Genomic DNA, 25,113 nt, shown 5'->3' on the forward strand with positions numbered 1-25,113 from the left:
CACTCCCCAAGCTGCGTTACGATTTGATATCACCCTTGATTTGCTATCCTTGGACTACAAACTGCAACTGTCTTTCATCTGCTGGAGACTTAAACTTCAAGGTTAATCACAACCATTTGGCCTTTCAAGGTATCAGAACATCATATTCTCTTAGGGAATTTCAAAAAAAAAAAAAATACATAATGCTTGCTTTAGCATTGGCAGTCTAGCTTCTGTCCTACTTTATTTCTAATCTCAACTTCCCTTGGGCATTTCATGCATTAAAGAAAACAATTTATGTATTACTTCTTCCCATGACATTTTTTACAAAAGAATGAGAACACTCACAATACGCTCCATAAACCGCTTGTTACAAAAAAGTGTTTGATTCTTAAAGATTTATTTCCAACCTGTCACGGTGCCTTTTTTGGCTGTCTACACCTAAATCAGAAAGGGAATTTTTAATGAGGCCTTTAAGTTCCAAGGGAATCAAAGCATTTGTTTAACTTGAGCAATTATCACCTTATCTGCCAAGACGCTCCAGCACCCTAAGAATATTTCCAAGAAAATAAACCTATCACCTGCATTCTAGAGATAATAAAGGAGCAGCAGATAGATAGCACACTTCAATTTTTCAGCTTTCTCTGGGATATGGAAATACACAACCATACATCACACAAAAGCATTTAGTGTCAAACTTCCAACAAAGTGCACGATCTGGAAAACAAGAGATCCATCTACTCACATTCCCACTCGCTACGGGACCCCAGCACAGGATTATGCGGGGTAGATAGGGATGGGATGTTGGAGGGCGTGTCTGATAATCACAGAGAAAGCAGGACTTTGAGCACCCTTGACGACCAAATCCCTTTATAGGAAGGACTCAGGGAAGCAATCTACAGCCGCTAAGTCAAAGCTATGAAGAGTTTACATTAGCAGACCGATAAAAATACATACTTCGTTCACTATCGGGGACCCCTGTTTCAGAAACACAAAAGCCAATGGTGCCATCAATAACTTTGAGGCAATCTTGTAAGTTTATCAAGACTGTGGCTTATGGGTATATTCTTGTCTCTCCTAGTTACTTTGCCCAGCTTCTTAAAGGAGGGAAAGAAACAGAGCACCTGGGTAGCTCAATCGTTACGCGGCTGTCTTCAGCTCAGGTCATGATCTCAGGGTCCTGGGACTGAGCCCCCAATCACCCCCTGCTTGTGTTCCTTCTCTTTCACTGTGTCTCTCTCCATCAAATAAATAAATAAAACCTTAAAAAAAAAAAGGGAAAAAAACCCATCTATTCTTTTCAACCACCCACCCTGCTCTGCAATCCAGTACTTATGTCTTCCTTGTCCTTCTGCCTGCACGGCTTCTCACCTACCACTTCCTGGACCCTAACAGCTTCTCCACATGCTCTCCAGAATCTGGCAGCTGGAGTCTGTTTCATTCACCCTGTACCAAATCCTGATATCTGCTAAAAATCAAGCTTAGTCTCAGTTCTTGCTTCAAAAGCTCTGAAATCCAGCTGCCACCAGCACTCTCAAATTAGCAAGACAAGACAATATTAGGGCCCTCCTCACTGTAAGAGCCATAAAAATGACAAGATCATGGGGAAATCACAATGGAAGTTTGTAATACTACAGAGCAAGTATAAGAAAAACAGAGACCACTAAGTCATCAAAAAATTAAGCAACGAATAGAAAATACTTTCAGATTAATGAGTAATTTCAAAATCAACCCAAGGTAGAGGGCAACTAGGTGGTGTGATGAAGACGCGTTGTCAACATTATAATCAGAGGGGCACCTGGGTGGCTCAATCAGTTAAACGTCTGCTTTCAGCTCAGGTCATGATCCCAGAGTCCTGGGATCGAGTCCCGCATCAAGCTCCCTGCTCATCGGGGAGCCTCCTTCTCCCTCTGACTGCTGCTCTTTCTCTCTCTCTGACAAATAAATAAATAAAAATCTTTAAAAAAGAAAAAAGAAAAAAATTATAATCAGAGAAAGCAGGAACTGCATAGATGTGGTAGAGATAGCTAACTATCCTTCACTCTCTGTGTTCTCCTTCTTCTGTATCAATAAAATGGTAGCCTGACCAGCTCCATCACATTTCCTAGCCTCAAGCACGCTTAGGTACAACCATGTGTGATCAAATTCTCTCCAGAGAGTTTTAACAAACATGACTTGGCCCTTCCAGGCTACCGCCTGCTTCCTCCACTCTCTGCATGAAGATAATGCCGCTAGCTCACCGCTGAAGAAACAACATGGAAGGAACCAGATCCCTAGATAATAACATGAAGCAGAACTACATACCTGGAACTCCAGCTATTATATGAGAAAGAATTCTCTACTTTGTACAAACTAGGGTATTCTGGGATTTCTTTGTTACAGTAGGTAAGACTTCCTTAATAATACAGTAGACCTAAAAAAAATAATAATAATAATACAGTAGACCTGAGACTATCTCCCTTCCATACCTTTTTTTCACTAGAGAAATGAAGAAACTGAATGTCAAGGAAGTTAAGCAACTTGCCACAAAGGCTAACTAGCCTGGCAGTTCAGGTGAAAAGGGAGTTTTTCACTTCAGGTGCAGCATATCCCTGGACCACCAGTAGTAATATAAGGCATGACCAGCACATTCCAATACTGGCCATGCCCCAGGAGTTTTAGGATCTAGAATTCAAGCGCTGACCAAATTCAGGTGACTGTGAGTTCTGATGATCTCACCGGTTGCAATTTACTGAAATATATTCAGTTGCAATCAAATTCCTGCCTTTATAGTTTAGTTCTTTCTGAACTTATGTCACATGCTACTTACTCACAGATTTTGAAATGGGAGTCTAAAATAAGACCAAAGGCAGGAAATTCCAAGTTAGAACTGACTGCTGTCCAGGAGAACCAGGCATTAAAGTAAAAAAACAAAACTACCTCCTTGAATAATGCCTAATTTTTTACAATTTTTTCTCCAATTATTCTCGAATAATCTTTTTGAAGTGTCATATATGTGTATGCATATATGTGTTAAATATAATAGAGAATATAGATGAAAAGCTATTTTTAAAAATCTAAAGATTTACTTATCTAGAATTTTTACAGTATCCAAGTCTTCAAAAGTCTTCAAATTAGCTCCTTTTTGAGATTTTTTTTTTAAAGATTTTATTTATTTATTTGACAGAGAGATCACAAGTAGGCAGAGAGGCAGGCGGGGGGGGGGGGGGGGGGGGCAGGCTCCCTGCTGAGCAGAGAGCCTGATGAGGAGCTCGATCCCAGGACCCTGAGATCATGACCTGAGCCGAAGGCAAAGGCTTAACACACTGAGCCACCCAGGTGCCCCCAGATGATTTTTTTCTATTACAATTTTTAAATATCTCTCCATCAAAGAATACTTGAACTGCTCTCTACATTTTTTAAATAAATGTTTTATGTTGATATAAAATAATCAAAATAATCCTTACAGTACATTTGTAATAAAAGAGACCAATCATTATAAAGTCTCACTGAATAAATGTCTAATCTAAATAGCTAAAATCTCCATAGTCATAATCTTACTTCAAATACCATTCAGCTAACTAGAATTTATTAAAGCACCATCACAGAATGTATTTTATAGGTATCTTAACTTGTATCTCCTCCCCTCAAAAATGACTCTAATTTTGTGCACTGGTTCTCTAAAATAATTTACTTCTTAACAAATATCAACATGGAACAAAGTGAAGTATTTAGGAATACTGATATTAGGGATTTTCTGTAAAATACTTCACTTACCCTCAAAAGGGCACAAGAATGTCTAAAGGTTGATGACAAGTACATTCAAGTTCATAATACTATTCTATTTTTATGTATGTTTGAAAACTTCTATAAGTTTTTGAGGCCTGGGGCGCCTGGGTGGCTCAATGGGTTAAAGCCTCTGCTTTCGGCTCAGGTCACGATCCCAGAGTTCTGGGATCGAGCTCCGCATCAGGCTCTCTGCTCAGCAGGGAGCCTGCTTCCTCTCCTCTCTCTCTGCCTGCCTCTCTGCCTACTTGTGATCTCTCTCTCTCTGTCAAATAAATAAATAAAATCTTTAAAAAAAAAAAAAAGTTTTTGAGGCCTTCCACCCTATAAGGACACCGGGAGAAGTCACTGCCTATGAACCAAGGAAAAGGGTCCTCATTCAATCATGCTGACACCCTAATCTCAGACTGTCAGCCTCCAGAACTATGAGAATTAAATTTCTGTTTTGTTTTGGTTTGGTTTTGGTTTTTAAGGTACATTTATTAGAGAGAGAGCGAGCACGAACAGAGGAGCAAAGGGAGAGGGAGCGAGAATCTTCTGCAGGCTCCGTGCTAAGTGCAGAGCCCCACGTGCCTCCCAGTAAAAGGCCAACTCTTTGCAGGCAGGGACCTGGTCTCTCTTTGGGACCACTGTAACCTCAGCACATAAGAACCTGTTCAATAAAGATGCATTGACTAACCACAGCCAGACCTAGGGTTCAGAAGGCCAAGGTGGACCAAACATTTTCTAGGGGTCAAGCACTCCACAAAACACTTTAAAAATAACTAATCCCCTTTGCTCTTCCCAGTAACTCTGAGGTAAGTATTACTACCTCCCACTTCCCACAGGAGAAAACAGGAGCTCAGAGAGAAAGCCTCTTGCCCAGGGTTATACAGCCGCATTAACGGCCGGGATTTCTTGAGCTTTACCATGTGCCAGGCAGGCACTGTCGAAGCTCTTTCCATGTCTTCTCGCTCCCAATATTCAAAACAACCCCATGACATGAGTACTATTATTATCCTCATTTTCATGTGAAAAACCAAGGGAGGCAAAGAGAGGTCAAAATTAATTGCCTAATTATGTAAGAAGCAGAGCACGAGCATGAACCGTGCAATCTGCCTCCAGAGCTCCCATTCTTAACCGCTACTCGAGAAAAGAGCGTTGACACAGTTTTTGTAAAAACTAAGAGAGTCCATTAGAGCGCTTCCTTCAAAACCAGGCACATAACAAACACTTTTAAAACGTTATCCGTTACTATTCTGAGTCTGAATCCAACACCTTGCTTTTTCTATTACATCTTGCTGCATCCCAGTGAATCAAGCCTATCTTTAAAAACTAGGGGCGCCTGGGTGGCTCAGTCGTTGAGCAGCTGCCTTCAGCTCAAGTCATGATCCCAGTGCCCTGGGATCGAGCCCAGCATCGGGCTCCCTATTCAGTGGGAAGCCTGCTTCTCCCTCTCCCACTCCCCTTCTTGTGTTCCCTCTCTCCCTGTGTCTCTCTCTGTCAAGTAAATAAATAAACTCTTTAAAGAGAGAGAGAGAACAGTGTATCTAAACAAATCTCTAATGCAAGAAAAAAATTTTTTTAATATTTTATTTATTTATTTGACAGAGAGAGAGAGAGATCACAAGTAGGCAGAGAGGCAGGCAGAGAGGGGCGGGGGGGAAGCAGGCTCCCTGCTGAGCAGAGAGCCCCATGTGGGGCTCGATCCCAGGACCCTGAGATCATGACCCGAGCCCAAGGCAGAGGCTTAACCCACTGAGCCACCCAGGAGCCCTGCAAGAAAATTAAAAAAAAAAAAAAAAGAAAGAAAAGGGGACGCCTGGGTGGCTCAGTGGGTTAAGCAGCTGCCTTCGGCTCAGGTCATGATCCCAGCGTCCTGGGATCGAGTCCCACATCAGGCTCCTTGCTCGGCAGGGAGCCTGCTTCTCCCTCTGCCTGCCATTCTGTCTGCCTGTGCTTGCTCTCTCTCCCTCTCTCTGACAAATAAATAAAATCTTAAAAAAAAAAAAAAAAAAGAAAAGAAAACCTGGGTATGGATCTACCTGTTAAATCAGGGTTGCAAAGTAGCCCATCAGCATGTGCAAACAGCTCTTTATCTTTGTATCTACTGCAAGCCTAAAAACAAGGGAGTCTAACGTGCAAAAGTTACATATTAAAGGGATGTCCCAGGGGCGCCTGGGTGGCTCAGTGGGTTAAGCCTCTGCCTTCAGCTCTTCAGCTCAAGTCATGCTATCAGGGTCCTGGGATCGAGCCCCGCATTGGGCTCCCTGCTCAGCGGGGAGCCTGCTTCCCTTCCTCTCTCCGCCTGCTTGTGATCCCTGCCTGTCAGATAAATAAATAAAATCTTTAAAAAAAAAAATTTTCCATTTTTTAAAAATAAGTCAATATTCATTGAAATAGATGAAAGCACTTATTTGCCCAAATGAGTGCTCAAACACTACCACACAGACACAGATGGCCACTGTTCCACAACTGAATGCTTGGCTGGCAGGTAGCCCCACCATGTGACGGGTCAAAACACAGCTCCACGAGACATGGAAAGTTCTATGCAGATGAGTTCACTTGTAAAAACAGAGTTTGAAATAATGGTGGGGTGTTCTGGAAAGATCAAACGGAAACCACTGTGTGTTCCTTCTCAGTTCCCACAGCTGTCTCACAAAACAGGGCTTGAACAACTTGGCATCATCTTCCAGGCAAGGAAAAGAGGATAAGGTACAGTGGGGGCCACATGGCAGAGCTAGACTCGGACAATTTCTTTTTTTTTTTTTTCTAAGATTTTATTTATTTATTTGACAGAGGTCACAAGTAGGCAGAGAGGCAGGCAGAGAGAGAACGGGAAGCATGTTCCCTGCTGAGCAGACAGCCCGATGTGGGGCTCGATCCCAGGACCCTGGGATCATGACCTGAGCCGAAGGCAGAGGCTTTAACCCCCTGAGCCACCCAGGCGCCCCATGGACTCGGACAATTTCTATGTGCCTTCCAGCCCTGCGAAGATCATCAGCCATCCTCAAGATGTAGATCTCGTCACAGAGGGGTTTAGCTTCCACGCCCACAGCAGCTGGACCTACTCGCACACTAGTGAAGAAGTCAGGCAGGAAGGGTTCCTCACTGACCAAGCCTGCTGCCTTTTTTTCCCCCGGACTTTTGAGTTTCTTGAGGGAAACAGCTGGGTCTTGTTCACCACCGCTGGGCCCAGAGTGCAATAAGCAGTTAGTCAGTGTTTTTGAGTTGCTGTGTTGAGCAGAGTAGCGAATACACAACAGACTCAAAAAATGTTACAATCAGAATTGTTTCTTTTGCTTTCCAATCAACTTTCCAAAACAGAAACTGAGAAACAAAGAATCTGCAATCTTTCCCACTAATGAAGACTCCCAAAACAAAGACCCTAAGTAAATTAATAAGAGCCAGAAGGAGAAAAATAAATACGTAAACAACTTTATTGTCAAATTAACGCAGTAACCTGAATTCACTTACCATCACATTCAGGATTTGAAAATAATTCATCCTTTTTAGACACAGCCCTTCCTCCCAGCTTTTTTTTTTTTTTAACTGAACAAATAACTTTTGTATAGGTAGTATAAAGATGTATCAGGTCCAAACCCTAAATCAGCAGAATCCAGATTAGTAAGCTTTTATTACACTGTTATTCATTTTGGTACGTTTTCTTTTAAAAGGGGGGGTCAAAGAGCACATGCAAAAGCTCACAAGACTCGTTCTTCAGTTTCCAGCTGAATCTAATAGAGATGGAAAATGGGTCTTTGTTACTTGAATACATCGTAAGTTTTACATGATCGCTTCGGTTGACGGCTATTATTTATCATAGCTATGCTCGTAATCTGCTGTGTATTACAACCCGTTAGAAACCCACAGTATCACCTCTGTGGATTTCCCACTGGGGCAAAAGGCATTTTAAGCATGTAATTACCCAACGAAGTAACATTTACTAATTTTCTCTTACACAGCCAGCATTATTCATAGCTGTTTTTATTTGTAGGGTGATTACTAATCAGAGACTAGTTAACCTTCACAACCGTCCTGGGCAGAAGCCCATTAGTAAATCATTTCAGGTTAGCACGGAGACACCAAGCTGCATATACAAGAATTAGAAGAGGCTCCTGGAAAATGCTGATATCCAGTTGGCAGAGTACAGCGCAGGGAACGTCTTTCAGAGAGTTAATTTTAAGATCATACTTAAACAAAGAAGAGGAGGAGGAGAGCAGGTGGAGGAGGAGGAAGAGGAACATGTAGCTCCTTGTGAGAATTTTTTTTTTAATTTCTCAAGTTTTAAAACCAATACCTACAATTTTTTCTGTACAGTTTCAATGGAACTTTCCAACACTGTGTTGGATGTATATGATGGACTACGTGAACAGCAGCAGCCGCTCTTACAGACCAGCAGCTCACAAGAAGGCCAATGTTCAAAGAGCTTCATTTTAACCTCAAAGACTACTTCTTTTTTGTTTGTTTGTTTAATTTGACAGAGCGGGACATACCAAGAGAGAGAGCACAAGCAAGGGGAATGGCAGGCAGAAGGAAAAACAGGCTTTCTGCAGGGCAGGGAGCCCGATGTGGGGCTCAATCCCAGGACCCTGGGATCATACCCGAGCCAAAGGCAGATGCTTAACCCACTGAGCCTCCCAGGTGCCCCTCAACCTTGAAGACTACTTCTGCCTCCCAGCCCAAATGCAAACACTATGAAATTGCTCCCAACCAGGCTTACCTCCAAACTGATGCCAAAGTCCTCAAAGCCAAAAAAAATAAGGGAGAACCAGCACAGCGCCCAGGACCGGAAGAGTCCCCCTAAGTCCCACCCAGCAAACTCAAGTCCAGAGGAACTTAGCACAATGGAGCTGAAAGCCTGAGGTGGGTGGAAACTAACCCACTCTGTATGGAAGTGGGCGGCCCAGGTACCACCTGCTGAGTATCCTGTCTGGCATTTCTCGACTACAACCAGAAGTGTGGCACAGAGTTGCCAAGTCCTATTCGCTTCCCATTTCAAAAGTAGGAGAATACAAAAGGCTTAAAAGCAACCACCTTTTGTGTAAAATTCTTCACTGATCAAAAAAGTAAGCTAAGGAACATGCAGATAAAATACCGATCAGTTATGAAAAATACATTTACAAGGAGTTTTACTAAAGGAATGCTTACCATAGAGTGAGAAAAAGAAATTATTACACACAATCATGAACACAACTGAGTTTAAACCATATATATAAAGACATAAGATTAAGAAAAAAAAAAAAAGTGAATATAGAAAATATTAGCAAGTTCCTCTCCGGAAAATAGGATGATACGAGATCACAACCTATCACATCCCTCCTTATATCTGCTACATTTAATTCCGCCCCCCCGCAATGGGCATCCATTCCTTTTTTTACACCAAGTAAAAATTATTAATTCTCTTCAAATAAAACCATACAGTCAATTTTGGGGTTGCAATAAAAAAAATCAGTGATCTTATTTATTCACTTGCAACCATGGTCTTTTATCACTGTCTAAAGAGTCGGTTTAGCCACAGCACACACCAAGATAAAAGTCTCACTTGATCCAATTACACTGCTTATTAAGAGCTATTTAATGAGAAAGTCACATCTTTGAGTTATTAGAAGCTGTAATGGTCCTACAGAGTTCCAAATAAGTAAGCTAACAGAATTACCTTTGATTCTAAATTGTTTACCAGCAAATTAATCCATCTGTCCCTGAAAAAAATTACATGTCCTCCAGTGTGTTCAACTTTCTCCCATCTCATTTTAATCAAGTATGTTAGCTTCAGTTGAGAGAGCAGGTATTTTTTTAAGTTATTGTATAGTAATAGATATACAAAGAAATGTACGTTTAAAGTGTACAATGTGATGAGGGTGGACATACATAAACACCTCCATATACCATCAGCAACATCAAGGCAATACATGTGCAACACCTTCCAGAGTTTTCTTGTGTCTTTTGGTTTGGGTTTTGTGGTAAGAAAACTTTACATGAGATCTACTCTATTAACAAACTTTGAAGTGCACAATACCATATTGTTGTACAGTAGATCTCTAGAACTTACTCATTTTGGTGTAACTGAAAGTTTATAAAAGTTAGGTATTTTTTTTATTTTATTTTTTATAAACATATATTTTTATCCCCAGGGGTACAGGTCTGTGAATCGCCAGGTTTACACACTTCACAGCACTCACCATAGCACATACCCTCCCCAATGTCCATAACCACACCCCCCCTCTCCCAACCCCCCTCCCCCCATCAACCCTCAGTTTGTTTTGTGAGATTAAGAGTCACTTATGGTTTGTCTTAAAAGTTAGGTATTTTTAATTGCTTCAATTATAGTACAGAGTTTTTCTTTTAATTTTCCAAACGCATATACAACCTTATTACCCGCCCCCCAAAATGACATCATCCATAGATAAATTTTAAGGCAGTCTTATGTTTTGGCACCTGTCAAAGAATAAAGAAAAGCCTTTTTAAAAGAATAGGCTTTTAGACAGAGACCAGAAGGAAAAGACCACTCCAGACAGAATACTCAAGGCAACAATGTTGAGGGAGAAGCAGGTTTAGCAAATTCAGGGAAGACCAAGGACACCAGCACGGTTGGTGCATGTCAGCAAGCTGCGCCAGGGGACAGAGGACAGAGTGACCAGGGGCCCAGATCACCTAAATCTCTGTAGGACACTGTAAGCCTGCAGGGTTCCTGAGTTAAGACCGGAAGTCCTAGAGGGTTTGGGACAGATGGATGGCCAACTTGACTACCATTTGAAAGATCATTCTGGCTTCTCTGAAGAACAGACCAAGAATGGAATGGGCAAGGATGGAAAAAGAGAGACCAGTGAGGTAGTTACAGAAATAATCTAGGAGAGAAACCATGTTGCCTTGGAGAAGAACAGCAGCAGAAATGGTGAGACTAGCTCAGACTTTCTTGACAACACTTGCTAATGGATAGAATGTGAAAAGCAAGAAGAGCAGAGGATGACACCAAGGTTTTTAGTTCAAACAACCGAAAGAAAGCAGTCAGGGACGCCTAGGTGACTCAGTGGGTTGGGGCCTCTGCCTTTGGCTCAGGTCATGATCCCAGAGTCCTGGGATCAAGCCCCGCATCGGGCTCTCTGCTCAGCGGGGAGCCTGCTTCCTCCTCTCTGTCTGCCTGCCTCTCTGCCTACTTGTGATCTGTCAAATAAATAAATTAATTAAAAAAAAAAAAAAAGAAGCAGTCATACTAAGATGCGTAAGGCAGAAGATTGTTTTTAAAACAATACAGCAGGGGGCGCCTGGGTGGCTCAGTGGGTTAAAGCCTCTGCCTTTGGCTCAGGTCATGATCCCAGGGTCTTGGGATCAAGCCCCGCATCCTGCTTCCTCCTCTCTCTCTGCCTGCCTCTCTGCCTACTTGTGATCTCTGTCAAATAAATAAAATCTTTAAAAAAAAAATAAAAGAATAAAAGAAAAAAATAAAACAATACAGCAGGAGCACCCAAGTGCTTCAGTCAGTTAAGTGTCTGACTTTGGCCAGGCCAGGATCCCGAGATCCTGGGATGGAGCCCAATAGGGGCTCCCTGCTCAGTGGGGAGCCTGCTTCTCCCTCCCTGTCTGCCTCTCCCCCTACTCGTGCCTCTCATGTGCTCTCTCTCAAATAAATAAATAAAATATTTTCAAGTATGTAAATAAATAAATAAATAAACCAAGGCAGCCACGCACAAGTCTCCTGAGTCCTTGAGGGTACAATTTCTGTCCATCCCAGCAAGGAAAGGCTACATGATAAAGGGTGCAAAATACAAAGTAGAAGCTTTGTATACGTCTCAATTTTATCTGAGGCCAATCTTGACTATACACAGTAAATGTTAAAATGTGTATGCTTTAAGAAATAACACGGAGGACATGGGGAGATGGAGAGGAGAAGTGAGTTAGGGGAAATCAGAGGGGGAGATGAACCATGAGAGACTGTGGACTCTGAAAACAAACTGAGGGTTCTGGAGAGGGGAGGATGGGGGTTTGGGTGAGCCTGGTGGTGGTTATTATGAAGGGCACGTATTGCATGGAGCACTGGGTGTGGTGCATCAGCAATGAATTCTGGGACACTGAAAAGAAATTTTAAAAAATAAATAAAAATTAATAAACAACAACAACAACAAATGTGTATGCTTAGGTCCAGCTTCTATTTACACTCAGCTCATATCCAATACCACGGCTGCTGTCCACACTGCCCCAGTCCCACCCACTCTCCAATCCCCATTAGGCCTCTGTGGCCCACTAGGCCCAAAGGAGAGAGTGAAGACAGGTTAACCAGCAGGTAGGTGGGTAGAGTACCCTTACTTCCCCATTCCCCCAGCCTTCCCTGTCCCTTCTACTTTATATCTCCTTCCGAGCTTTATGTTAAATGTCCTAGACATTCTAAAACCATGGCGAATGGGAATAAATTTAGAATCGGGGGAGGGAAAAATTTGGTTGTAAAGTGATACTGTGAACAGAAATGTAAAGAAAATTTGAAAGTATTCATTTCTTCAAAGAAAAAAAACTTTAAAGATATGAAGCCACTTTAATAGATAATTGATTTGTGAACGAAACATCAATCGTTGCTGAAACTCCTAGGTTAAAGGAGGATGGGAACTTCATTATTAAAGGGATCAGGATGACCCCACCGGAATCACCTCATTCATCTCAGCATCACTCGAAGTAAGAAAACCAGACGCTGTGTCCTCCTGTTGTGACAGGATAAGAAAACATACATGGAACCCTCTAAGAATATTCCTATCTAAAGCATTTCAAAAATGACCCCATACAGCTTTCCATATTTAACCACCAATTTATAGAAAACTCCAGACATAGAGGAACAAAGTAAACAACAACCAGGGGAGGAACAATAAGCTCAGAATTTGGGACATTTAATTGGACAAGTGACTGATTCTCCAACAACTCAATGACATAGGAAGAAGAAAGGCTGGAGGGACTATTACAGGTTAAGTGATTAAGAGACTTAATCACCAAATACAATCTGGGGGCATTATTTGGATTTTGACTCCAACGAAACAACTGTAATAAGACATTCTTGGCATAACCAAGAAATTCTGAAATAGGGAGGGAGTGAGTATCAGATAATCTTGAGAAATCAGTGTTACTTTTACTATTTTGGGGTATGATAATGGCACAGAAATTATGTTTAAAATAAAACAGTAAAATTAAATTGTTACACTTAATAATAATTTCTAATTAAAATAACTTAAGATATTAACTAAAAATAATTACTTTTGCAGAAAGTGCTGAAGGAGGAAAAATGTTAGAGAAACAAAACAAGATCAACAAAACATTAATTTCATTTAAGTTCATTTATTATAGTCCCTATTTATGTGTGTGTTCAAAATTTTCCACAGGAAAACTAGGTAACCAGAGACTGTAAGATTACAATGAACTGAAGAGAAAAAAGATTATTGCTTGCAATGGCCAATCAATATGAATGAAGATTTCCTTGATAATATGCAACAAAACCAAAATACAAAAATAAACTGGAGGCTGAGGCACTTAAGAGATTATCATTTTCATTCATAATCACTAATTTCAAAGGTTATGTTCATGCTTCACAGGTCAGAATGATTTAAGACTACATTATAAATTAGAATTTAACGTAACTCTGTTTCGACTGAAAAAATACCTCTTTTTCCTGAAGATATCAAAAGAAAAAGGTCCAAGAGTTCAAGAAAAGGTTTGAAAATTTTCTATCTCAGACTGTCCCTTTCACATATAAAGTTTCAGCTTCACTTTGAACAAAAATGTTATGATTTACAACTCAAAGTGAAGAGGCAGCTAGAAAGTACCTAAAGAACAGGTATTCTGGGGGCGCCTGGGTGGCTCAGTGGGTTAAGCCTCTGTCTTCGTTCAGGTCGTGATCCCTGGGATTGAACCCCATATCGGGCTCTCTGCTCAGCAAGGAGCCTGCTTCCCCCTCCCCCTCCGCCTGCCTCTCTGCCTACTTGTGATCTCTGTCTGTCAAATAAATAAATAAATAAATAAATAAAATCTTTTTTTTTTTTATAAAATAAATAAAATCTTAAAAAAAAAAAAAAAAGAACAGGTATTCTGTGCAGCTGATTTGAGAACAGGACACTCTTCTTCCAAAGAATAAAGAGCTTGGATGTGGAAAAACAATTTGGCTCTTAAAAAAACAGGATCACAAAAGTACTTGCAAAAACAAATAAATACATACATACATACATACATACTTGCAAGAAGAGGCCACAAATTTCCTCGGGTAATAGCCAGGATCTGTTTCAAGAGCTCTTCCATAAAACATGGAAGAGATACCCAGATACCTGAAAAAAGTTCAGTAACAAAAACCTACATTTCATTCATTTGACAAGTATTTACTAGATGCTACCTTGTGTCAGATGCTGTCCTAAGTACTGGAGAAACAAACGTCCCTGCCTTGGGGCACACAGGTGGCTCAGTGGATTAAGCATCTGCCTTCAGCTCAGGTCATGATCCTGGGGTCCTGGGATCAAGCCCCACATTGGGCTCCCTGCTCAGTGGGGAGTCTGATTCTCCCTCTCCCTCCCCCCACCCATGCACTCTCTCTCCCTCTCTTTATCCTCTAAAATTAAAAAAAAAAAAAAGAAATAAAAAACAAAAATCCCTACCTTTACGAGGGATTACAATCCTAACAGAGGCAAAACAAAAATAAGGAAAACAGTAATGATATAGCATCTTATAAGATAAGGTCTATACACAAAAGTAAAGCAGGAAAAGGGGACAGATAGAAAGGGGTTCTAATTTTACAAAGAATGGTCAGTGAGAAGCTTACACATAAGCAAAGATTTAACTGAAGTAAAGGAGTCCCGTCTCTAAGAAAAGGATTCCAGGCAGAAGGAGCAGCAATACAAAAACCACCATGGGAAAATGTATCCTTAAGGTCTGAGGAACAGCAACGAGGCTAATAGAGCAAGTTTACTGACTGAGGGCAGAGTAGCTGGAAACGAAGTTAGGGAAGCAACAAAGGAGTCAGATGGCGGCAGCCCTCAAAGACCACTGCAAAGACTTCGCCTTTTACTTTGGTAAGCCATTAGAGGGTTCTGGAAAAGTGATGAGAGGAGAAATCTATTTTTGGGGTGGGGGAGTCAGAGAGAGAGAATGAGCACAGCAGGGGAAGCGCCAGGCAGAGGGAGAAGGAGAAGCAGGCTCCCTGAAGAGCGAGGAGCCCAAAACAGGACTTGATCCCAGGACCCTGGGATCATCGCCTGAGCCCATGGCAGACACTTAACTGACTGAGCCACCCAAGCATCCCAAGAGGAGAAATCTTTATGTGTGTTTTAAAAATAATCACTTTGGGTATTCTGCTGACAATATTTCAGGGGCAAAGAGAGAATAGAGCAATTAGAAGACTACAGTAGATTGCAAAAAATGCCCCCAAAATTCTTCCCAATTCCTGTGTGCACATTTCTCTACAAAGTGGCTTCACTGCTCCCCTCATAATCAAGTCATCTACTTCTCCATCCCCTTCAATCTGGGCTTCCTTGTGACTGCTTTAATCAGCAGCAGAGGAAGTGACGTTGTAGGCTTTTAGTCCCAATGCCATGCTGCTTCTCTTGCTTTCTGGTTTCCTCAATTAGACCACCATGTTAAGAAGCATGGGGCAGGGGCACCTGGGTGGCTCAGTGGGTTAAGCCTCTGCCTTCTGCTTGGGTCATGATCCCAGGGTCCTGGGATGGAGCCCCGCATCAGGCTCTCTGCTCAGCAGGGAGTCTGCTTCCCCCTCTCTTCTCTGCCTGCCTCTCTGCCTACTTGTGATCTCTGTCTGACTTGTGATCTCTGTCTGTGAAATAAATAAATAAAATCTTAAAAAAAAAAAATAAAAGAGAACTCTATCTGCTGTCCTACTAATACACAGAAACTAGTACAATTTGATGGGTGAAAGCTGACAAGCTTCATCCGAACTTGACATGCAAACTATTTGTAACTCCAAAATTTTCATATGCTTCAGCCTTACTCACACCCAAGTCTAACCTCTTCCTCATCTGCCTTCCTCTTCAGTAAACACTAACCAGTCCTCACCTCTTGCACTCTGATACCATGATCACCAAACTTTCTTATTAGATGCTCAGCGTCTTCATTAGGTGTCCCCTAAGGAAAACTATACTCCCCTTCTTTGGTGGCCACTTCAGTGAAAGCTAATCATCCTTCCAAGCTCCAATGCCTAGAAGAACATTTCTTTACCATTTACCCCCATACTTCTGAGGGCATGCCACCCAAGTATCTTTATCTCCCATATATACTGATAACTACTATCCATGATCTAAAACCTCAGAATCCATTGTCTATCTCTCCGCTCTGGGTACCAGGATCTTCTGAGGTCCATGTCCAAGGTGAGTGATTCATCCAACACACCAGTCTCATTGCTCTTGAATATCTCCTTGTCACCTCCATTTTAGCAATCTACATCCATGGCCAAACCCTACATTCCATTAGCACCCTGAAACTTTAAACTCCAATATTCTTCTCTGAATCCAGAATATTCTATCAGCTATCTCCCTTATGCCCACATACACTTATATATTTACCTTGCCCAGACTTCTAATCTCTTGAACCAATTTTTTTTTCAATTTATTTATCTTTTTAGTAATCTCTACACCCAACGTAGAGCTTGAACTCATTGACCCTGAGATCAAGAGTCGCATGCTCTTCTGACTGGGCCAGCCAAGAACCCCAGAACCAATTACTTTCTTTCACTCTTTCAGCCTCCTCCTGCTTGGTCCCCACCTCCATGCAGTCCAAACCTCACATTCCATCACTTCAACCATTGTCTTGCTAATCCTTTGAGCTCAAAGGCATTCCTACTGTAAGTACATAACAAAATCCAAATACTGGATCATTCCAACTATTCAAAATCTTTGGATCTACTGACTTTTGCTACAGAAAGTCATACAATTATACGAGCTAGTAAAATTACAAACCAATGATAATTTTTGTTAAGATTTATTTATGTGAGAGAGAGCTTGGATGGGGGAGGGGCAGAGGAAAAGCAAGAGAATCCTCCAGCAGACTCCCTTCTGAGCGCAGAACCCGAATGGGGCTTTATCCCAGGACCCTGAGATCATGGCCTGAGTGGAAATCAAGAGTCAGACGCTTAACCGACTGAGCCACCCAGGCACCCCTAAACTAATGATTCTTGCCTATCTGGTAGACCTTCCTAAAACCTCTAGTGAGCTCTCTCTTCCATTCTCCATGGTGGTTTAACAGTTCACCATTCTCCCCTAAAATTCCCTACCTCCTTGTCTTCTAGAGCTCCAACGTCCATTAAGCTGTTCCCTCTCATTCTTTTTCATTGAACCATCTTCCTTACGTGATGGTGCTTCCTAAGTTTCTCTTGTTTTTTGTCTTTTAAGATTTTATCTATTTATTTATTTGATACATGGGGTGGGGGGCAGGCAGAGGGAGAAGGAGAAGCAGGCTCTCTGCTGAGCGGAGGGCCCGGCATGGGACTCCATCCCAGGACCTGAGCCAAAGGCAGTCACTTAACTGACTGAGCCACCCAGGCATCCCTTTTTTATTCTTTCTTATTCTAGAAACTCTCCCTTAGGTTATCTACAGCCATATACACCCTGTTTCAACTATCACTAACGTGCTAAGAGCATCCTAATCTCTATCCTGCATAAAATCTTCTCCGCCGGGTGCTTCAGTTGCTCAGCTGGTTAAGCACGGGACTCTTGATTTCAGCTCAGGTCACAATCTCAGGGTGATGGGATCAAGCCCCAAGTCAGACTCCAGGCTCAGCGAGGAGTCACTCAAGATTCTCTCTCTCCCTCTTCCTCTCTCCCAACCCCTGATCTCACATGCTCTCTAAAATAAATAAATCTTTAAAAAAAAAAAGAAAAAAATCCTGTTCTCATCGCCAGAGTAGTGCAGCTAGTTACCCACAGAACAGTACCAACTGTGTGACCCAAAGGCATATCCAAGACTGATCTTAGTCACCTGCTAACCCACATGGGATTCCTACTATGGGAAGTCATAAAGTTGGGAAGCATCTTGATCCACCTCTTCCTCAACCCACATATCAAACTGGACACCAGTTTCATCATCTTGACGTTATCTTGGATCCATCCTATTCTCTCAAGCCCCACTGCTAATTTGGAGCTTTATCAAACAGGCCTCACTCCACCACAATTCATTCCTCACCTTGCCACATGAAACTGATCTTCAGCTTAAAACCTCTTACCCATGGATCACCACAGCCTCAAGGATCAAGTTCAAAACCTTTAACACAGTAAGAAAGAGGGCCTCTCATTGTGGGCCCTCTGTTTACATATTCAACCTCATCTCTCTGTCCTCCCCTTAATACATTAAGAATCTGTTTTGTCTCTCATCTGTCAATTCAGCCTCATGTCTTTCTTGTGCCTAGAATGCCTTATCCTCCATCCTCACCAGCTAACTTCTACTTGCTGTCAAAATTCGGTTCAAGCAAACACTCCAACAAAAAGCCTTCTCTGAATCCCTTGAAATCTGACACAGATACAGTTTTCCTCTGTCCCCACAGTACTCTATGCATGCATCTAACTATAATAATTTATTTCTTTGTATTTTGGCCTCCTCTGGGGCTTCCATTCAATAGTGTAAGTTCCTCAAAGGAAAGTTAGGGACTGGACCAGAGCAGATACTCTATTGAATGAAAAAAATAAATAAATAAATAAATACAGTATTTAATATCTATGACTCTTTAAAATTCAATCTACTTACAGGTTTCAAGAATTCAAATTTTAATACAAAGTTTCCTCCACTCCCTCCCCGTGTCCTAATATATACTAAAACCTAATGGTTTCATTACCTAAACCAACCTGTTCAATGATGGTTAAATAGAGTAAAACTTACAGTAAATTCTGAAAGCCAGGGCACCTGGGTGGCTCAATCAGTTAAGCATCTGTCTTCAGCTCAGGTTGTGATCACAGGATCCTGGGATGGAGCCCTGCAGCCGGCTCCCTGCTCAGCTCGGGAGTCTGCTTCTCCCTCTCCCTCTGCTTCTCCCCACTTCCTCTCCCTCTCCCTCTGTCACTCTCCCTCTCTCTCTCAGATAAATAAATAAAATCATTTTTTTTTTTTTAATTCTGAGAGCAGCTAGGCCAAAGGAAAAGATTTTGAGACAAAAGTACACCCTGGCAGCCAGAAAACAACAAAACTAGTTACAACATTCACAATTTTAACATTTGTTCAACAAGCTTATCAGCCAAATTAGCATACAGTCATTTGTTTGACCAAAATACAAAATAAACACAGTTTAATGCACTGAAAAGAACTGAAATCTCCAGTTTAGAAGCCTGGGTGGACTGTTTCATTGGTTCCCCAGGCAAATGAAAAGATAAATCTCTAAATAAATAATAATAATAACAACTGACTATCTATGCAACTTGGATTTTCAAATTCCTTGGGCCTAAAGAAATGTTTTCCCATCATGAACAATGGAAAACTGTATGGTATTTAATATCAAAGCTTTTAAATATCTTCAAAATATAAAAACTAAAATAATTCTAACTGAACAAAAGCAAATATAAATTTAACAAAATTTCAAAATCAGAAATGCAATGTTATTACTTCCAATGTGACTTGAAATAGGATAAAAAATTATGAAGCCAGGAGTGCCTTGGGGACCCAAGTTATAAAAACAACAATGTTCAATCTGTTGTTTGAAAACAGATGGGATCTTTCACATTGCTTCAAAGTTTGTTTCAAATAATTTAAATGGGAGAAAAACCGATAAACATCCTTTGTCCTATAAGCTTAGCAAATCTTGTTTCCATCATGTGGAGATATTATACAGAGTGGAGCATCTGGGTGGCTCAGTTGGTTAAGCATCTGCCTTCAGGTTGGGTTGTGATCTCAGGATCCTGGGATCGAGCCCCGTGTTGGGCTCCTTATTCAATGAAGAACCTGCTTCTCCCTCTCCCTCTGTCACTCCCCCTGCTTATGCTCTATGGTACTCTCTCTGCCCTCTCTCTCAAATAAACAAATAAAATCTTATGAAAAAAGAAAAGTATACACTACCTCAATCCAATTTATCATCAATTATGAATCACAGACTTATACTTATGTAACTATACCATATTTTATTATACTACTCATCTCTAGACCTGTAGCACTTCTTAAAAAAATACACAAGATAGGGGTTCCTGGCCAGCTCAGTCGGAGAAGCATGCAACTCGATCTCAGGGTCATGAGTTCCTGCCCTACGTTGGCTATAGAGATTACTAAAATACAAGTTAAAAACATATATTCATGTATATACATACACAATATAGATTTCTCATCACCTAAAAAAAAATGTATTACCCACATGCAATGTGATCAAAGTTTAAATTATCACACTGGGTTTCTTTTTTTAAGAACCATTAATAGATGTCCATTGATAGATGAATGGATAAACAGGATGTGGTACATTTACACAGACACACACACAAACACACAAAGGAATACTAGTCAGCTGTAAAAAAAGAATGGAATCTTGCCATGTGCAACATGGACGAACCTAGAGGGTATTTTGCTAAGTGAAATAAGTCAGAGAAACACTATATGATTTCACCTACAGGTGGAATCTGAAAAACAAGACAAACAAACAAAACAGAAACAACGTCATAGATACAGTAAACCGTCAGTTACCAGAGTGGATAGTATCTGGAAGGCACACAAAATAGGTGAAAGGGCTGAAGAGGTACAAACTTCCAGATACATAATCAGTAAGTCATGGGAATGTAAAGTACAGCCTAGGGAATTATAGCAAGTAAGATTGTAAGAATTTTGGGGGTGCCTGGTGGCTCAGTGGGTTAAAGCCTCTGCCTTCAGCTCAGGTCATGATCTCAGGGTCCTGGGATCGAGCCCCGCATCGGGCTCTCTGCTCAGCAGGGAGCCTGCTTCCTCCTCTCTCTCTCTGCCTGCCTCTCTGCCTACTTGTGATCTCTGTCAAATAAATAAACTTTTCTTCTAAATATAGTTGTAATTGTATTTTTCATTGTGTTTTTTCTCCTCCAATTAAAAAAAAAAGCCTCCTCTTGGATTTTTTTCCCTCAGTTTTTGCATTTCTCTTCAGTCTTCCTATCTCGATCTGGTCCATCTCTAGAACTAGAAAGGTACAGCAAAAGCAATATTTTGGAAAGCTGTATTTCCTTAAACTTTCCAAACCCCTAATTGTGACATAAACAATCCACATAATGGTCTGTGGGTAACATCCAAAAACTATCACAAGTCTATGAATATTATGCCTCAGAAGTATTTTAGAAATTATTTTACACCCGCAGGAAGGCCAAACAATTTATTTGCAAGTCCCATCAACCAAACAGCAAGTGAAAAACTATTGTTGCTGGGTGCCTGGGTAGCTCAGATGGTTGAACATCTGACTTCAGCTCAAACCCTGATCTCAGGGTCTTGTGATCCAGCCCAGGCTCAGCAGTGAGTCTGCTTCTCGAATTCCCACTGCCCCTCCCCCTGCTCCTGCGGGCTCTCTCTTTCACATAAATAAATAAAATCTAAAAAAAAAAAAAAGAAAGAAAGAAAGAAAAGAAAGGCTATTAGTATATCTCTGTGGACATTTTCATTCTCAAACTAGTGATTTATTTATGGTTATCAATAACCATGAGTATTCCACTTTCTCAAGGGGAAGTAGCAGTCAATTGAAATCCAGTAAATTTTAGCTTGATAAATGCTAACATAGACATGATATTGATAGGTATTAGCCAGGTGATGGTAACTACCTAACATTTTACCAAAGTATAAGCATGATAACCAAGGCAGAGGTTTGGGCTACCACTAACCTACCACTGCAACTCAAAATACTTTGAAAATTGTATACTTACTCAATTTTTTAAAGATTTATTTCTTTTAGGGGCGCCTGGGTGGCTCAGTGGGTTAAAGCCTCTGCCTTCAGCTCAGGTCATGATCCCAGGGTCCTGGAATCGAGCCCCGCATCGGGCTCTCTGCTCAGCGGGGAGCCTGCTTCCTCCTCTCTCTCTCTGCCTGCCTCTGCCTACTTGTGATCTCTGTCTGTCAAATAAATAAATAAAATATTTTAAAAAATAAATAAAGATTTATTTCTTTTAGAAAGAGCAAGAGACCATGAGCACACGTCGGGGAGGGGCAATGGAAGGGGGAGAGAATCTCAAACAGGCTCCCCACAGAGCACGATGACCTGAGCCAAGTCAACGGTGGGACACTTAACAAACTGAGCCACCCAGGTGCCCCCAATTGTTTTTACATCATACCTTTAAACATAACACTAAAAAGCTTTGGATTATTACATTTCCAAATTTAGATGAGTCATAGTGCTTTGTATGCAGGAACTGAATGTAAATCAAAATTGTAAATATGCACTTGCTTGCTAGTCAAAGAGAAATGTGGACAGATTCAGAAAGATTAAAACGTATAATCATAATACACACCGTTTTTAAAACGGTCACTTCCCAACTGTTAACCCAGTTCAGTAAACATGCCAATTGCCCTCCCTCTTCTTGAATATCTAAAAGTTACGGAATACTTCTAATCCTATCCCTTCACTTTAGAGATAGGCACCTGAGACCTGGGGTCTTTCACTGTACAGTTAGTTAGCAGAATTACAAAACCTCTGGTCATCATGGTCTGAAGCTTACTAGAGGTGAAAGTAAGAAAAACCAAATGAGGTCTCAGAACAGCTCTATATTATGATATAGAATCATAAGCTTCTGTACCTAAATCTGGAACCTGAAATTGAACCATCTTAACAACAAAATTACATCTCAAATCTAGACAATAAAACTGGCAGATAAAATGAGAGAAAAGGCAAGGAATGTCCATTTTAGTTTCTGACCTAAGACCCTGACCATCAAGGAATTCATCCAAAAAGTTTGTTGAACGGATGAATGAATGATTGCATGATACCTGATAGGATGACTTCACTGATTTTAGAAGCTCCAATTTCAGGAGCTAAACTGGAGGATCGTGATGATACCACAGCTGAAATTAAAACTCACGGTGCAACAAACAACTCCTATGTGAAACACAACAACCAGGTCTCTGCAAATCTCCGCAGAGCTGTTGCAGGTGTTTCAAAACATACATTCATACATAGATGCCATTTTTGTCAGGTTAATTCCCGCAAGGGAGGATAGAGCCAGAGAATTGAGAAGTCTGAAAACAGGCCCTGCTCACCCATAAGCCTTTGCATTTAAGTGGACAAGATCTGAGTGAGTCACTGGTGATAAGACCGTCTCCCCAGCCAGCCAGAAACGGGCCCGGAATCTCCTGCATTCCTTTTAACTAGGGAACGGGTCAGGGAAGAGTGGAGGAACTGCAACCTGCTGCAGGTTAATACGCAAGGATCGCGCTGATCCGTTTCCGAGTCAAGATCCCGCTGAGCCCCACCGCAGGCACGGGAGCCGGCCCCACCCGGCATCGCGGAGCGGTCCTACGCAGAAGGCCTCGTCCTTCAGGAGTTCAGAGCCAGACAGGACGCGGGCAAAGAGCAAGACCTATCCCCTTCCTGGCCACCCACGCCACAGCGCGGCCCTGCCACCACATGCTCCCCTTCCCGCTTTCCCAGCACAGCCCTAGGCCCGCAGGGCCTCAGCCGCCCTCCACGCCAAGCTGAGACAGGCCACAGGCGAATGCGATCCAGCGGCCTCAAAGCAGGGGACAGCGGCCCGCAGCTCGCCGCCTGCCATCCCGCATCGCTTACCTCCCTTCTGCCACAAGCTCAGCCCCGCGCCGGCTGCCTGACGTGGCCCGCCCCGCCGTCTCGAACGCCTGGGGGCGGGGACTACGGTGAGAGAACCAATGGACTGCAGACTGCAAGCGTGTGCCCCGCCTCCTCCGGCTTCGGCCCGCCCCTCTCTGCTTTCGCGCGCGCGCACGGCCAAGGCCAAGGCCGCGCACTGCGGCTGGAGGGTGGCGTGCGCTGCTGAACGCTTCTCTGCAGGGACCCGGGGGCAGGAAGAGAGGCGCGCGCAGGTGGGGGTTGTGAGAGTTGCACCGCAGTGGGGATTAGCCCACGAGACAGCCGATTGAAGGAACTTGTTTGGGAATGCCACTGCGGCGTGCTTGGGTAGTCCTGTTGGCAGCCTGCCCTTATGCAGCTTTTGGCGATGCAAAGCAGCTTCTCGGTGTTTGGAGATTTTGTTGCCCAGAAAACAGTAATCGCGATAACGTTAAGGATTCAGAAAATGTAATGCAGACAGTCGACCTGCCACTTCCTTCTTCCCCTTCCCCTTGTAGTTGCTGCTTCGCACTTTTGGCCAACACAGAACACTGCAGCTCTCAATGCTACCTACACTGGTACATCCACCTGTTGGACAGTCCTACAGGACGTTATAGCTTGGATATTTCTGCTCAGTTAATCTGGGGACAGCAGGCACACGTCATTGTTACTTTTTTTTTTTTTTTTTTGGTCTAATACTTATTGCGTATGCACCTGTGCACAAATACTCATTTCCATAGGAAAGCTGTAAAGTACGGGTCACGGTAAAACAGAAGCTAAAGGAGACAGCAGAAAGAAAAAAAATGAGCAAGTAAAAAAGGAATGGAATTCTAGTTGTGTAAAAATTATATACAAGAGTTAAGACACGTCGCTCTAGAGAACTTGACTTATCCAGCCGTTTCCAAACTCTGGTATATCTTTAGAAGTACGTATATATAGAAGTGGGGAGCTTTTTAAAAAATACTGGTCCCTGGGCCCCATCTCTAGAGATTCTCAATTTAGTAGCTCTGCTGTGAGTCCTCGGCATTGGTACTCTTAAGTTTCCAAAGTCATTTTAATGTGCTGACAAGAGTTCTACTTCTCATTTGTAGAAAGGATTTAGTTCCCTATACTCTACTTTAGAAAAATAATTATAGAAAAATAATTATATGCCACAAGCCATTTCAGCTCTCTCAATAACCTATTATGCATTCATTCTGTAGGAATTTATCTAAATTAATTTTGAACCTACTTTTATATTCACTCTCTCTTATCCTTTGAGAGAAAGTAGTATTATAAGGTTTATAATGGCCTTCTTGATTTTATGGAATTTGATGTGTTAACCTTAAAAATAAACTGCCAGTTAAATTTTACCAGCAAAAGGTGGGTTTAAACAGGAATAGCAGAGAATGGCAATCAAGGACAATCAAGCTGCAGCAAAACCATAGGCAAGTCCAACAAAGAAGAGGAATATTTTTCTATGGAGAAGAAGAATGAAGTTGAGAGGGGTTGTTTTGAATGAAAACCCATTGGAGAAAAGCAAGAGTTCTGAGTGATGTTGGTTTCTCCTTGGCTGAGTTTCAGGGGTAGTCAATTTCTTGTAGGAGATGCAAAGATACATCTTTCCCTATTGGAGCCTGTAATTGATGATCCTGTTCTGTTGAAGATTCTTCTGTTAGGTTTGTAATTGCTATTAAGGGGTATGGCTTTTCCCACCAGCTTCCCCTTCA

The 25,113-nt window shown here is 41.9% G+C and overlaps 1 protein-coding gene across 2 annotated transcripts in view; it reads right to left on the reverse strand.

Annotated features, from left to right (window-relative positions):
- The window catches only part of FOCAD (focadhesin), a 297,139-nt gene extending 273,704 nt beyond the window's left edge, over positions 1-23,435 (reverse strand). For both annotated transcript variants that reach the window (XM_032880503.1, XM_032880504.1), the window contains exon 1: positions 23,387-23,435. The gene's annotated coding sequence lies outside the window, so the exon portion shown is untranslated. The remainder of the gene's footprint in view (positions 1-23,386) is intronic.
- Between the last annotated feature and the right edge of the window lie 1,678 nt (positions 23,436-25,113).

Source organism: Lontra canadensis, unplaced genomic scaffold (assembly GCF_010015895.1).
Source record: "Lontra canadensis isolate GAN:19392208 unplaced genomic scaffold, GSC_riverotter_1.0 scaffold70, whole genome shotgun sequence".
Taxonomy (NCBI): Eukaryota; Metazoa; Chordata; class Mammalia; order Carnivora; family Mustelidae; genus Lontra; species Lontra canadensis.